The sequence below is a fragment of the Solanum verrucosum genome, unplaced genomic scaffold, assembly GCF_900185275.1.
Source record: "Solanum verrucosum unplaced genomic scaffold, falcon-dt-bn FXZP01000003.1, whole genome shotgun sequence".
NCBI classification, from domain to species: domain Eukaryota; kingdom Viridiplantae; phylum Streptophyta; class Magnoliopsida; order Solanales; family Solanaceae; genus Solanum; species Solanum verrucosum.
In genome coordinates this window covers 1861601-1874094 of record NW_026020120.1, presented here as the reverse complement: position 1 = coordinate 1874094, position 12494 = coordinate 1861601, and positions in this window count along the sequence as shown.

Below are 12494 nucleotides of genomic sequence, written 5' to 3'. Positions count from 1 at the left end.
GGTCTGTCTCTGAGCCTATTCTGTCGGTGAATCAAGGGTTGTTCATCTTTCGGCTAAAAAAAAATCTGTTTCAATAGCTGACCCCATTCTAGCGATATGCTTCTTTCGTTTGCCTTTATCTCCTGGTGGGAGATCTTGCTTTCTTTTCTGTGAAGGACGTGATCTTCCTTCATTGATCGTAATTCCCTTTGACTTTTTCTGAGGTGGCTCGTTTAAGTTTGTGTGTACCATATCTGCAAAAGATCAAGAGATTAGGTGAAACTCAACACAAACACACAGAATCTTATTGCAACAAGACTCGCCGATCCAGTCGGCGAATTGCCGAACTTCTTTGGCGAACTAGATCGCACTCGCCAAAGGGTTCAGCTTGCAAATTTTGGCTATTCCGTGATAGGTGAACCTGGTCGGCGAATCGCCAAATACTTTCGGCTAGCAAATGATTATCCACCGAAAATAATAGTGCAACACAGACTCAGGAGTGCAAACAAAGGGCGACAAGAATACTTTCGGTGAGTCACCGAGTGCTTTCGGCGCCCGATGATTCCTCGTCAAAAGTTACCGTATCAAATATCAATCAAAGCGCCAACTTATCAGCGAGATGGGGACATTAGGCGATCCGCCGAGTCGTTTGGCGAGCTCAACCTAGCTCACAAATCAACCCATCGTGCCTATTTTCAACCCATCTTTCCAAATCTAAGTCCGCAAGCCCCGAAAATAAAATCAAAGCATGCACTCATGGAATTCAAACAAGACCCATGCTACCCATCACCCCAGAATACTTAGACTTCTTTCGGTATTGCCAAATTTGGCCATTTAACGATTTTTGCTCTTAAGAGTGATGTTACCCACTCCATCCTTGAGCAAATTCATGACATCTAAGCACAAATGTGGGCTACTCAGACTTCACCCAAACAATCTAACAACAAGCAAGCACACCCCAATACAATTTTCTTTCTTTTAAAAACATTAAAATATGGGCATCCGATGATCAAAACACTTCAGGCAAAGGTTTCAAATTAAAATCAACATCAAAGCAATCTACTCCTATCAGAGAGGCCCAACACATATCAATACCATGCAATTATTGCAATTGAGTAAAAAAAATTCAAAAATAAACTTGGGGTTTTAGGAACTAACCTTTTATGCCGATCATAATATGATTGGAATGCTAGGCGACAAAGTGATCCAAATTCCAAACACCAATCACCACTATAATACTATTCGAAAGGTAGAAGATTGAAGATAATACCTTGGTGTGAACTTGAGAGGTTTAGAAAGCGAGGGAAAGTGAAGAAGTTCAAATTATGAGATCTTTGGCCATTATAACCGTTCAGTTCGTATCTATTCAGCGATGTTAGTCGCACTCACCGACTTATTCGACGATTCGTCGAGTGGTCACTTATCCCACCTTTTCCATAGAATTTTCAATTTCTTGGGGATCAAGTAGGTGGTCTAGGTCGATATCGCCGAACAGGTCGGCGACCCGCCGAACTGTTTCTCAAGATCGTCGAGTTTTACAGTCTTTAGATTGCACTTTTATTGAGCTAAACGGCGAATTAATTTGGGTATGTCAACCTAGTTAGCGTTTCGTGGAATGGAACTTCTGTTCATCAACCTATATTTTTCAACACTTTCCTCATTTTAACGTACAAAACCAACACACCATTATTCTAACATAATAATTAAAAGCAGTAAAACCTTGGGTTGCCTCCCAAGAAGCGCCTTATTTTACGTCGTGGCACGACGCAAGTCCTGTCTCATTCTCTATTATTGGGGTTAGCCCTAGTGTCACTAGGTGACCCCAATATGTCATTTGAGTGAAGATGAGGCACTGCAAAACTCAGGAGTGACGTGATTAACTAGATTGATCTAGAGTGAGATCAAATCATTTGATTCAATACTTCAATTTTCTCCTTCATTTCTTCCAACACCCAATCTTGATTGGTGATCTTTTAAAGAATGATTTGAAGTGTGTCCTCGACATAATTTTCCCCTCATCTCTAGACTTTCTCCGCTCATGAGGGGGAATATACCTCCTCTTGTTGTTGCATTGGACTTCCACCTCTGAGATTTTGGTGGCCAAGTCATTTAGCGAGATGCTAGTGCGGTCAGCGTGAGGTCTTTTTAGACTCCTTGGCTCAATTCAACCAATTTGTCACTACTCTGCTCAGCCATGCTCATCTAAATGGCCAACTCAATGAAAAACAAAACTAAAAGTAAAGTTAGTGACACTACAGCTAAGAAGAACAAAAATTCTACTTAATCTAAAAATTCTCAAATAACACCACTCCCCGGCAGCGGCGCCATTTTGATGCTTTTCATGACCAACGACACTAACCTATGGTACGAGTGTCTACGATCGTCGATAATATAGTAACCCAACCAAGGGTTGGGGTCGTGTCCCAAGGGAGTGGTTTTGAGAATTAATAAAAAAATAAAATTTAGTTCTAATTAGTCGTAGCTAAAGACATTAACGAGTAAAACATAGTAAATTAAAGGGGTGACACAAATGTGTCAAATATCAAATGAGGTTTGTCACAAGTGTAATAAAAACAACAAAATTTAAAGGGGAGAGCAAGTATGAGGAGAAGTTCTTGGGGTGTGACCTCAATATAAATTGATATAAATCGTTGAGTACATGGTTTCATAAGAAATTTGCAATCTAATAGTGACTAGGCTAAGATGGAAATAAATTCTCTCTTGGGCAACTTACCCTGTTTCAAATGGGTTTCTCTCGGACACCCATTTGCTGCATGAAGGCTAGCCTACACCTTACCCTACTCACTCTCTCGATCTGAGTGTTAGGATATGGGACTAGGGCTCACCCTTTTGGGTTGAACCTCATGTCGACCCACTCCTTAGGCCATCAATCTAGCAATCTTGGTTTCGCGACCTCGCTTTCTCGAGCAAGCCGAAAACACATGGGTGGTTTTGTATTTGCAACTACAAACCCATTAAATTATACCACAACCACTAGGTGAAATCACTATTAAAATACATCTAACCTATCAACAAACAAGACCCAACAATAATATCAACACATATTTGCTAAACCACACCCCAAGAATGGGGGTTTTAGCTAGACATGAACAAGAGATAGAAATTTATACCTAAATGAGTTTGCATTCAAATGGGTATGAATATTTAAGTCTTGTTACATGCCAAGAATGAAGAATCCAAGAGACCTAACTCCAAATCTTGAAGATGAAAACCCTCTTCTCCTTCAAGTCTCCAAAACTCTCTCAAGCTTAGAGCAAAAATATCAAAAAAGTACTATTCTATGGTGAAAATTATAATAATGGTCCGACTCTCTAAAAATTAATAAAAAGTTTAGTATTTATAGACTTCAGAAAATAGTGTTGGCGGATCGCTCGGCGAGCTTAGTTGGAATCACCGATTAACTCGGCGATTAGACCTTTGGTGTAGTTTGTCGCCGTCTTGCACTAGCCTTCAACATCGCCGTGCTCTGTGTCATTGGGCGACATATTACTGCTTTGCGGAACTATTCAGCGAAACACCGACTGCCTCCTTTCATCGCCTTTTTGATCCTGCTCCTTCAGGGCATCGCATACTGGAACAAAAGGCGGAGTGCGTCCCTTCGGTGAATTGCCAAGCATGTTTGGCGATGCTCAGGCTTCAGCTTCTTCGTTCTTTTCAGACTTTTTGTTCCTTTTTTCTGCCTAAGTGTCCATGCTTCCACTAAAACTTCAAATACCTGAAACTTAAGTGTTTTCATCAGATATTTAGAATAAATAAGCATTTGAGGATAGTATTTCTATTAAAATAAAGCCCTAAATGAGTCCAATTTGTGGACTTATCAGCAAGCCAGCCCTTGAGATCATCCAAAGGTGTCGTAGTGGTGGCCAAATTTGGGTAATCAAAGACTGACCCTCTATCAAATACAGCGTTGATGTGATCGCGGCTGCAACTCACTACTATCCCACGTACCATGATGGACTCTACCGGTATGAAAGTACTGGCCTTCTTCTTGCCCTTAGGTACTAGGTCACCGTATGCTGAGTAAAACTCCCAGACCCATGTAGGAATGTATGGGCCTTGGGGCTAGGTAAACTGCTCGAAGCGATGGTACTGGAGTGTGTCCCTCACCCTAGAATATCTACCCATTAGGTCCTCTGTGGACAACAGCTTCTCCTCTAGAATCATCCTCAGTCCCTCGGCCTTTAATCTATTGAGTAGCCGGGGAAGAGGACCCTAAACTGGTGGTGCTGGAACCACCGTATGTGCCGGAGCTGGCACTGTATCAGCAGCAGGAGGTGTGGCCTCTGGGACCCTAGATGCATTTTGGGGACCTTGCACGAATTTCTGCTTGCCGGGACTATAGAGGTCGGTCATCCTCAGGCTTATAGAATGCAGCCTGGTAATCAAAGGAATACCCCTCTTTGCCAGAGTTATGCTCCGGTATCTCAGATGCGGGCGTCTTACCCTTGCCTTTGCCTCCTTTGGGAGGTGTCGTCTTTCCTTTTTTAGGAGGGTTAGTTGCCCCCTCATTACTTGCTATGCCCCGTGCTCTTTTGCGGGGTGGCATATCTAGGTTGGTTCTATCCATATCTGTAAAGCACACCCAAAAGAGTTAGAATCAATCCAAGAAACATGCAGAAATCATATTGCAGACAAACTCACCGAATCACTTTGTCGAGCCAGATCGGGCTCGCCGAAAGGATTGGCGCAAAACTTTCCCAGAAAAAGGCATGTCGGCGATGGGAAGGGCCTTTCGGCAAATTGTCGACCTCATTCAGCGAGCACAGAAAAGTTTGTCGAAAGTTACAGTGCATTTTAGGGGTTAAGGGGGCAGAAAGGGCGATCAAAGAGGACTTTCACCAAGTCACCGAGTGCACTTGGCGAGCTCAGGCTTCTCGCCGAAAGTTACAGAATCAAAATAAACCAAAGCATGAAATTATAGGCGATCAATAGGGATTTTAGTGAACCGCTGAGTGGTTCAGCGAGCTTGACCCAGCTCACCAAACTGCCCAACGTGCTTATTTTCAACCCCAACTTCCCAAATCAACCCCGCAGTCCCCGAAAACAAAATCAAACAACACACCCACTCAATTAGGCTCAGACCCATGCCACCGGGGTACTCAGACTTTCCTTGGTTTGGCCAAAATTGGTCATTTGACGACTTTAGCCCTTAAGAATGACGTCAAATGTTCCATCGTTAGGGAAAACACGTCATTTAGTACAATTTGGGTCACTCAGACTTCACCCGACTAGACTCAACAACAACTAAGCACAACCCACAAGATTATGATCAATTTTAAAGCACAATATTTGGTAAATTAATAATTTAGGCAATTTAGGCACAATATCAAAACTAAAATAGTTACACAAGCACACATATACAAGTTGAGAGAGGCCCAACACACATCAACACAATTTATAACAATGCATTTGAGTTTAACCGCTAATTAGGAGCATGGGATTTGGAAAACCAACCTTTAATGTTGAATTATGATTTGAAATGCTAGGCGACAAAGATTTCCAACTCCGAACATAAGATCAACGACCAAATAGAGGTAAAAAGAAAAAATATAGGAAATATAGAGTGTGGGTGTGATTGTATAAAGTTAAAAAGTGAGGGAATGTGAAGGAGTTTGAAATTATAAACCTTTGGCCTTTTAAAACCGTTCAGTTCGCACCCTTTCGGCGATACTATTTTTCCTCACTGAACCACTCGGCGTCCCTCACCTAACCACTCGTCGACACGCCGAGTGGGTACTTACCTCGCCGGGTTTTACAAGACCTCCAGTTAATTTGGGGGTCCAAACAGCGGGCAAAGTCGGGCCTGTTGACTTGTCCATGGGCCCACCGAGTTTTACAATCTTCATTTTCATAATTTCTTGAGTACAACGGTGGTCCAAGTTGGGCTCGCCAACCTCTTCGGTGAGGCAACAACTAGACATTTTGCTCACCAACATGCACTTTTCAAACACATTCTACACTTCAATCTGTACAATCAACACACGATTATTCCAAAAACAAAAAGAAAGCAAATAAAAACTTGGGTTGCCTCCCAAGCAGCGCCTCAGTTAATGTCGTGGCACGACGCAAGTCCTCGCTCAAACTTCATTTTTGGGGGTTTTCCATAGTATCACTAGGCAACCCCCTTGTTGTCTTGGGTTTAAATGAGAAGAGATTTGACCCATTTGGGTCTCTAGCTTCTTGATAGAGACGGAATGAGAGGTCACCGTCTAGTCAAGGGTCGATACATCTTCCTTCATCTCCTTCAGAATTTTGTCGGACCCCTCAACCTTGTTGAGAATACGAGAGAGCATTTCCTCAAACTGGCCACCCTCCAAATCTTTGGGCTTCTGACGCTCATGGGGAGGAACATACCTATCCTTCTCCCCAGCTCTTTCCTTCCAAGTGGCATTCCGATCCCGCCACTCTCTATCATGATCTATCCAGCCCTCATATCTGTTCCAACCTTGGTTGCCACCCGGCCTTAGGTAGTTAGAACGATAACATCCTCATTGGTTGGCTAGGAAGTTCACTTCCTCATTGTACAACACTTCAAACTTTGCCTCTTCGGGGTTTACACAACCCACACCCACAACATTGACACTCCTCGCACCAGATCCCATGACATTTTTGGTCAAATGTCAACTTGGGTCATCATCTTTGCCATGTTTTGGTCTCTCTCTTGATCTTTCTCAAGCTGCTCCTTTGTCAATTTAAAAGTGAGATGGGAGACCTGATCTTCAAGGGTGTACCATGCCCTGTTAATTTTGGTCATACCATCCAAGAGCTGGGCTGCTATAATGTAAGGTTGTTGCATCAAACCTCCCGAAGAAAGTTGATCAGCTACTTCCTTGTTCACCGAATCAAGGCTTCGGTAAAAGTATTGCAGCAAAACGTTGTCGGGCAAACCATGAGTTGGTCATTGCAGCACCAACTTCTTAAATCATAGCCAAGTCTCATGGATTGGCTCACCCTCCAAACGCTTGAAGCTTTGGATGTTGTCCCTAAGTGTCATTATCTTCGAAGGAAGGAAAAATCGCACTTCGAATGCAGTGACAAGCTCTTCCCACAAAGTAATAGAATCTCTTGGCAATTCAGCCAACCACTTACATGCTTCTCCCATTAGAGAAAATGGGAACAACCTCAACCGAACCGACTCTTGGGATATGTTCTTGAAGGAGAACGACCTGCAAACATCAACAAAGTTCCTTATATGCTCATGGGGATCCTCATGAGCCAACCCACCAAACAACCCTTTCAATTGCAAGAGTTGCAACATGGTGCTTGTAATGTGGAACACAACGTTCCCTTCAGGCGGAGGCAAGTGAATGGCACCAACTCTACCCACAAGATTTAGGTCATTGACATTCGGTTCATTGACATCATTGAGCTACCATTGCTTCCGTTGACACTCATCTCCTCTATTATAAACAACAACACATAAACCAAAATAAAAGTAAGTAGATTCAACTATGACTAAAAAGAACAAAAATTTAACTTCGCCAAAATAATCTCAAACAACACCACTCCCCGGCAACGGTGCCATTTTGATTAATGTTTCAAGGACAATTCATCCAATTCTAAGTGTCAGTGATAGCTAGTCAGCATAAAACCCAACTAAATGAGTTGGGGTCGAATCCTACAGGGAGCGGTACGTGTTAGAGTCAATCGAGAAGCATGAACATGATCAAATCAGTCATAGGAATATCGAATAAAGACATCATTCAAATCAAGGGGTGACACGAATGTCAAATGGAGGAATTTGGTTTGAAATTGTCAACTACAAACAATGGCAAACAATACGAAATAACAATAATGAGACGGGTTCTTGAGATGTGATTCGATTATAGGCTAATATAGATGAATGAGTAATTGCAACTATTAGAAAATCGCTAGATATTAGTGAGTAAGCTAGGTTGTAGAGGAGATAAACTTTCTCTAGAACAATTTACCCCGAATCAAGTTGATTTCTCTCGAACATCAACAAGCATGCAAAATAAGAATAGCCCACACCTTAGTCCATTCACACTCTCGAGCAGAATGTGTGGGATTGGGTTTAGGATTCACTCTCTCGAGCTGAACCCAGGTCAACCCAATACCCACAGACCATTAATCAATAAGTTTAGTTTTAAAACCTCTCTCTCGAGCAAGCCAAAAACACAAGGGTAGAACTGCATTTGCAACTACAATTCTTAAATTAAACCACAATTAATGATTTAAATCACTTGTAAATAGCATTTAAACTAACAATTAGCAACACCCATAAACTAAATCAGCCCATAATCACATAATCACACCCCAAAAATTGGGGTTTTAGCTAGACATCATAAAAAGGTAAAAACAGTTACCAAATTGATTATCCATCAACTGGGTAAGTGTATATTCGTCCTTACAATGCTCCAATTTGAAGAAAGTCAAAGACCCACTTTCAATTTCTCAAAAGTGAAAAAACTTCAATTCTTCAAAACTTAGGAAAAACTAGAGAAAACTATTTCACCAGTTCAAAACTCAATAATAGACTAAAAATGCATGAGCCAAGATACTAAAATAAATGTTCAAAAATTATTTATAGTCGCCAAAAATGTGTTGCGAAGAGTCACTCGGCGAAGTAAGTTGGGCTCGGCGAGCCACCCTTTAGTCATTTCCATCGCCCTTCTGCCTTGGCATTCATCATCCTCAAGGTCTGTAACTTTGTGCGATCCAACACTGTATCGCGGAACCACTCGGTGATCCGCCGACTGCTCTTTTCTCTTGCCAACTTGGTTCTTTCCTTCTAGGTTTGGAACATTGGAACTTTAGGCGGTCAAGTAGCCATTCAGCGACTCGCCAAGTGGACTTGGCGATCACCAGACTTGCCTTTCTTCATTCTTTCAGCTCGCTTTGTTTCTTTTTGCAAATTAGTGTCCATGCTTTGTTCCTCAATCCATATACCTTGAAATCAAGGGTTTTATATCAGTTATTGACACAAAATAAGCATTTGAGGACACTAAATCTATATAAATAAATCCCTATATGAGTCCAAATCTTGGACTCATCAGGTAAGCCAATGACTAGTTCAAGTTTAGATAGTTTTTCAAGAGCATGCATGCTTTCGTGTCCAAACTTTCGATGCCATAGCCAAGGGTCACTTGTGACTGCAGTAAGACAGGTAACAGAAGGGAAATCAACATTATTTAAAACATATATATTATTTACTCAATCTCCGATGAGAGTGAGATTTTTCTTAGGATGTTTGATGATGTAGTTTGCTGTGCTGAAAGTGACTTGAAATCCGGCATCACATAGTTGACTAACGCTGAGAAGGTTGTGTTTGAGTCCTTCAACCAAATACACTTCAACTAGATCACATGAAGAACTGAGAGTAATGGTTCCCACTCCTGTTACGTCTCCTTTAGCATTGTCCCCAAATCTTACAAAACCTCCATCAATTTTGTTTTATAGTTTTGAAATTTTCTTTCTTTCCGCACATGTGTCTGGAGCATCCACTGTCAAGTACCCACATTCCCTAGGTTTTCTTAGACTGCTCCTACAAACAAAAAAGATTAGTTTCTTTTAGGTACCCAAGTATTTTTGGGTCCTTGATGATTAGTAACTTTTGGTCTCCAAATCCACTTTCCAGAGGAATATTTTCTACAGTTAAAAGATTTGTGAACGAGATCACCACAAGTATAACAAGAAATTTTAACAGATTTTCAAGAGAGTGAGAGTTAGATATAGATCTATTTGATCTATTATAACTATGATTAGGAGATCTTCTCATGTTAAAGGTAGTTTTGTTAGATATGACAGAACTATGACTTGGAGATTTCCTGATATTGTTCAGCTACATTTTTACTTCCTCCAATTATTCTATTAGTAAGTCAAATTCAATCTGACTTGCTTCGAGAAGAATCTGCCAATCTTTCTTTTCTTGAGCAATCTTATTGTACTCGTCAATAACTTTCTGTAATTCATCAACAACCATATCCAAAGAGTTTTGTAAGTTATTACAATTTGGATAGTTGAAAGGTCTTACCTCACTTGTTTCTCCTAGTTCCATGAAGCATATGTTGGCAGTTTCATCATGATCATCTTCATTTGTTTCTCCTTGATCCCAGGCTCAGAGACTTTTTGGATCTTCATTTTGTCGATTGTTTCTCTTTCTTCATTCTGGGCAATTTTGTTTGATATGTCCTGGTTTTCCACAGTAGTAACAGCGATCATCATTTCTTTTGGATTCCTGTTGGGGTCTCTGTCTCCATTGTCTAAGCATTTGCCTTACTCCTTGATTTATGAGGGTCATTCCTTCATCTTGATAATCATCGACTTCTTCTCCGACTTTAGATGTCTCGGTTGTAAATGGCACAGTTTTCTTTTTATCATCCTTGTTGTACATGTTAATATGGTTTTATTCATAGGCCATTAAATTTCCTCGGAGTTCATCATATGTCATTTTCTGCAAATCTCCATCTTCAAGGATAACAACTTTAGTCTCCCAAGCTTTAGGAAGACTTCTAACAAGTTTTCTAACTTGTAGTCCATTTGAGTACACCATTCTAAGTGATTTGGGTTCGCAGATAATTTACTGAATCTCGAGAACATGACTTCTACATTTTAATCTTCGGTCATTTTGAACAATTCATATTCATTGACTAGTGAATTGATTTGGGCTTCCTTTACCTTGGTGGTTCCTTCATAAGTTACTTCTAATTTGTCCCACATTTTAAAGCAGTTTCACATGTTGATATCTTGTCATATTTAGCTCCACTTACTGCACAGTATAACAAACTTATAACTCTAGCATTAGTTTGATTACCTCTTGTTGCTCTTTTGTGATATCGAAGGATTCAGGATTGAATGGCTTTTTCATTGCCATCTTTTTATGTCAGTCCAAGAATAGACTTTGGACCTTTCTTGATCACAATCCATGCTTGATGATCATTTGAGGAAACAAATATTCTAAATTTGTCTTTCTAGTGGGAGTAGTGTTGGCCGTTGAAGTATGGTGGTCGAGTTGAGAAGTGTCCATCTTGGAGTAGAGTACCAGGAATCTGATAATGAGCCATTGGATCTTTGCTCACGTGTGGTTAAACACTTTACTAGTGAGACATGCTCTGATACCAATTGAAAGCAAAGAGGGGGGGGGGGGGCCTGAATTAAAATTATTTCTTTAGTCGACTTTCTTATTGATCCAGTCGACTCACCTGTAGGTTAGTATCACAGTATAGAAAAGAAGTAAAGGCAGAAAGTAAATTGACACGAGAGTTTTATACTGGTTCGAAACACCGATGTGGTGCCTATGTCCAGTCTCCTTGGGTTTTAAGGGTTTCTTTAAGAGCAGCCCAAAACTTGTGAGATTATAGAGTATTACAGATAAGTTCCCTATCTGATATGCAAATCAAATGTTCTATTTGACACAACCTCTACTAGTAAAATCTACACTCAAATCTTTCTTTTTCTTTTCTTTTTCAATTGTATACTCTCAAGAATAATCGTACAAGTTCAAGTGAAGTGTGTGCTTCACAACTATGGCTGAGAGAGGTTTATATAGCTTTGCTCTTTACAGAAACCCAAGGGTGTTTAAATCAAGGATCATTGATTTTATCGTTGATTCGATCCTGATTGATTTGTTAAGTCATGTCCATATCAGATATGTGCATGAGCAAATCAAATCCTTACTTATATGATGATCTCTTTCTAAACTTGATTTTTGGTTGATCTTATCATCTTGACTTCATTCCTTGATTTCGATTTCTTCTTAGAGGTCTTGGATTCTGGCCGATTTTACTTCCTTGAGTGTGTCCTTTGATTGATGCATATTGTCCTCCTAGATTGTTTGAGAGTATATTTTCTTCCTTGGCTGATCTTGTTTCCTTGAGTATACACTTTGATTGCTGCAAACTGTTTCCCTTGATTGATTGAGCAAATATTCCCTTTCCTTTCTTAGGTGTTGTGTGCTTGACTCATTCAGCAAATTATCTCTTTTCCGTCTTTAAGCATTTTGTGCTTGACTCGTTTCTCTTTATTTTCCTGCACCAAGTAAAAAGTCAGTTAAGTGTTTTCATTATTAAAACTTATCGATTATATGAAGCTAACAAACAACCCTACAAACAAAGTGAATGGACTAATGGGTAATTGACTACTGTTAGATACTGTTTCACCAATTCATATTCTCTTAACTTTTTCTATTTATTTAGAATTTAGAATAGGATGAATGTTTTGTGAAATGTGATAAAATCCATTCTCTATATCTAATGTCTACCCCCCCTTACCTCCCCTCTCTAAATATCATTTCTCTAACCAGATTATTCAAACTGGAATAAAGCTCTTACCAAGCGTATTTGGCATAGTCAATAAGGAGACCTTTCGGAACTACTATTCCATTCTGCTTGTCGGTCTAGTAGTCTCTGACTTAGTCTTCGAATCCTAAGTCTCAGCCCCTTTCCGGCTTACAACATTTTAATTATTTTCCTAAAAAATGATTTCATAACAAAATAAGTTGGTTTTTAACTTATTTTTTTTATTTGGTTGGTGAA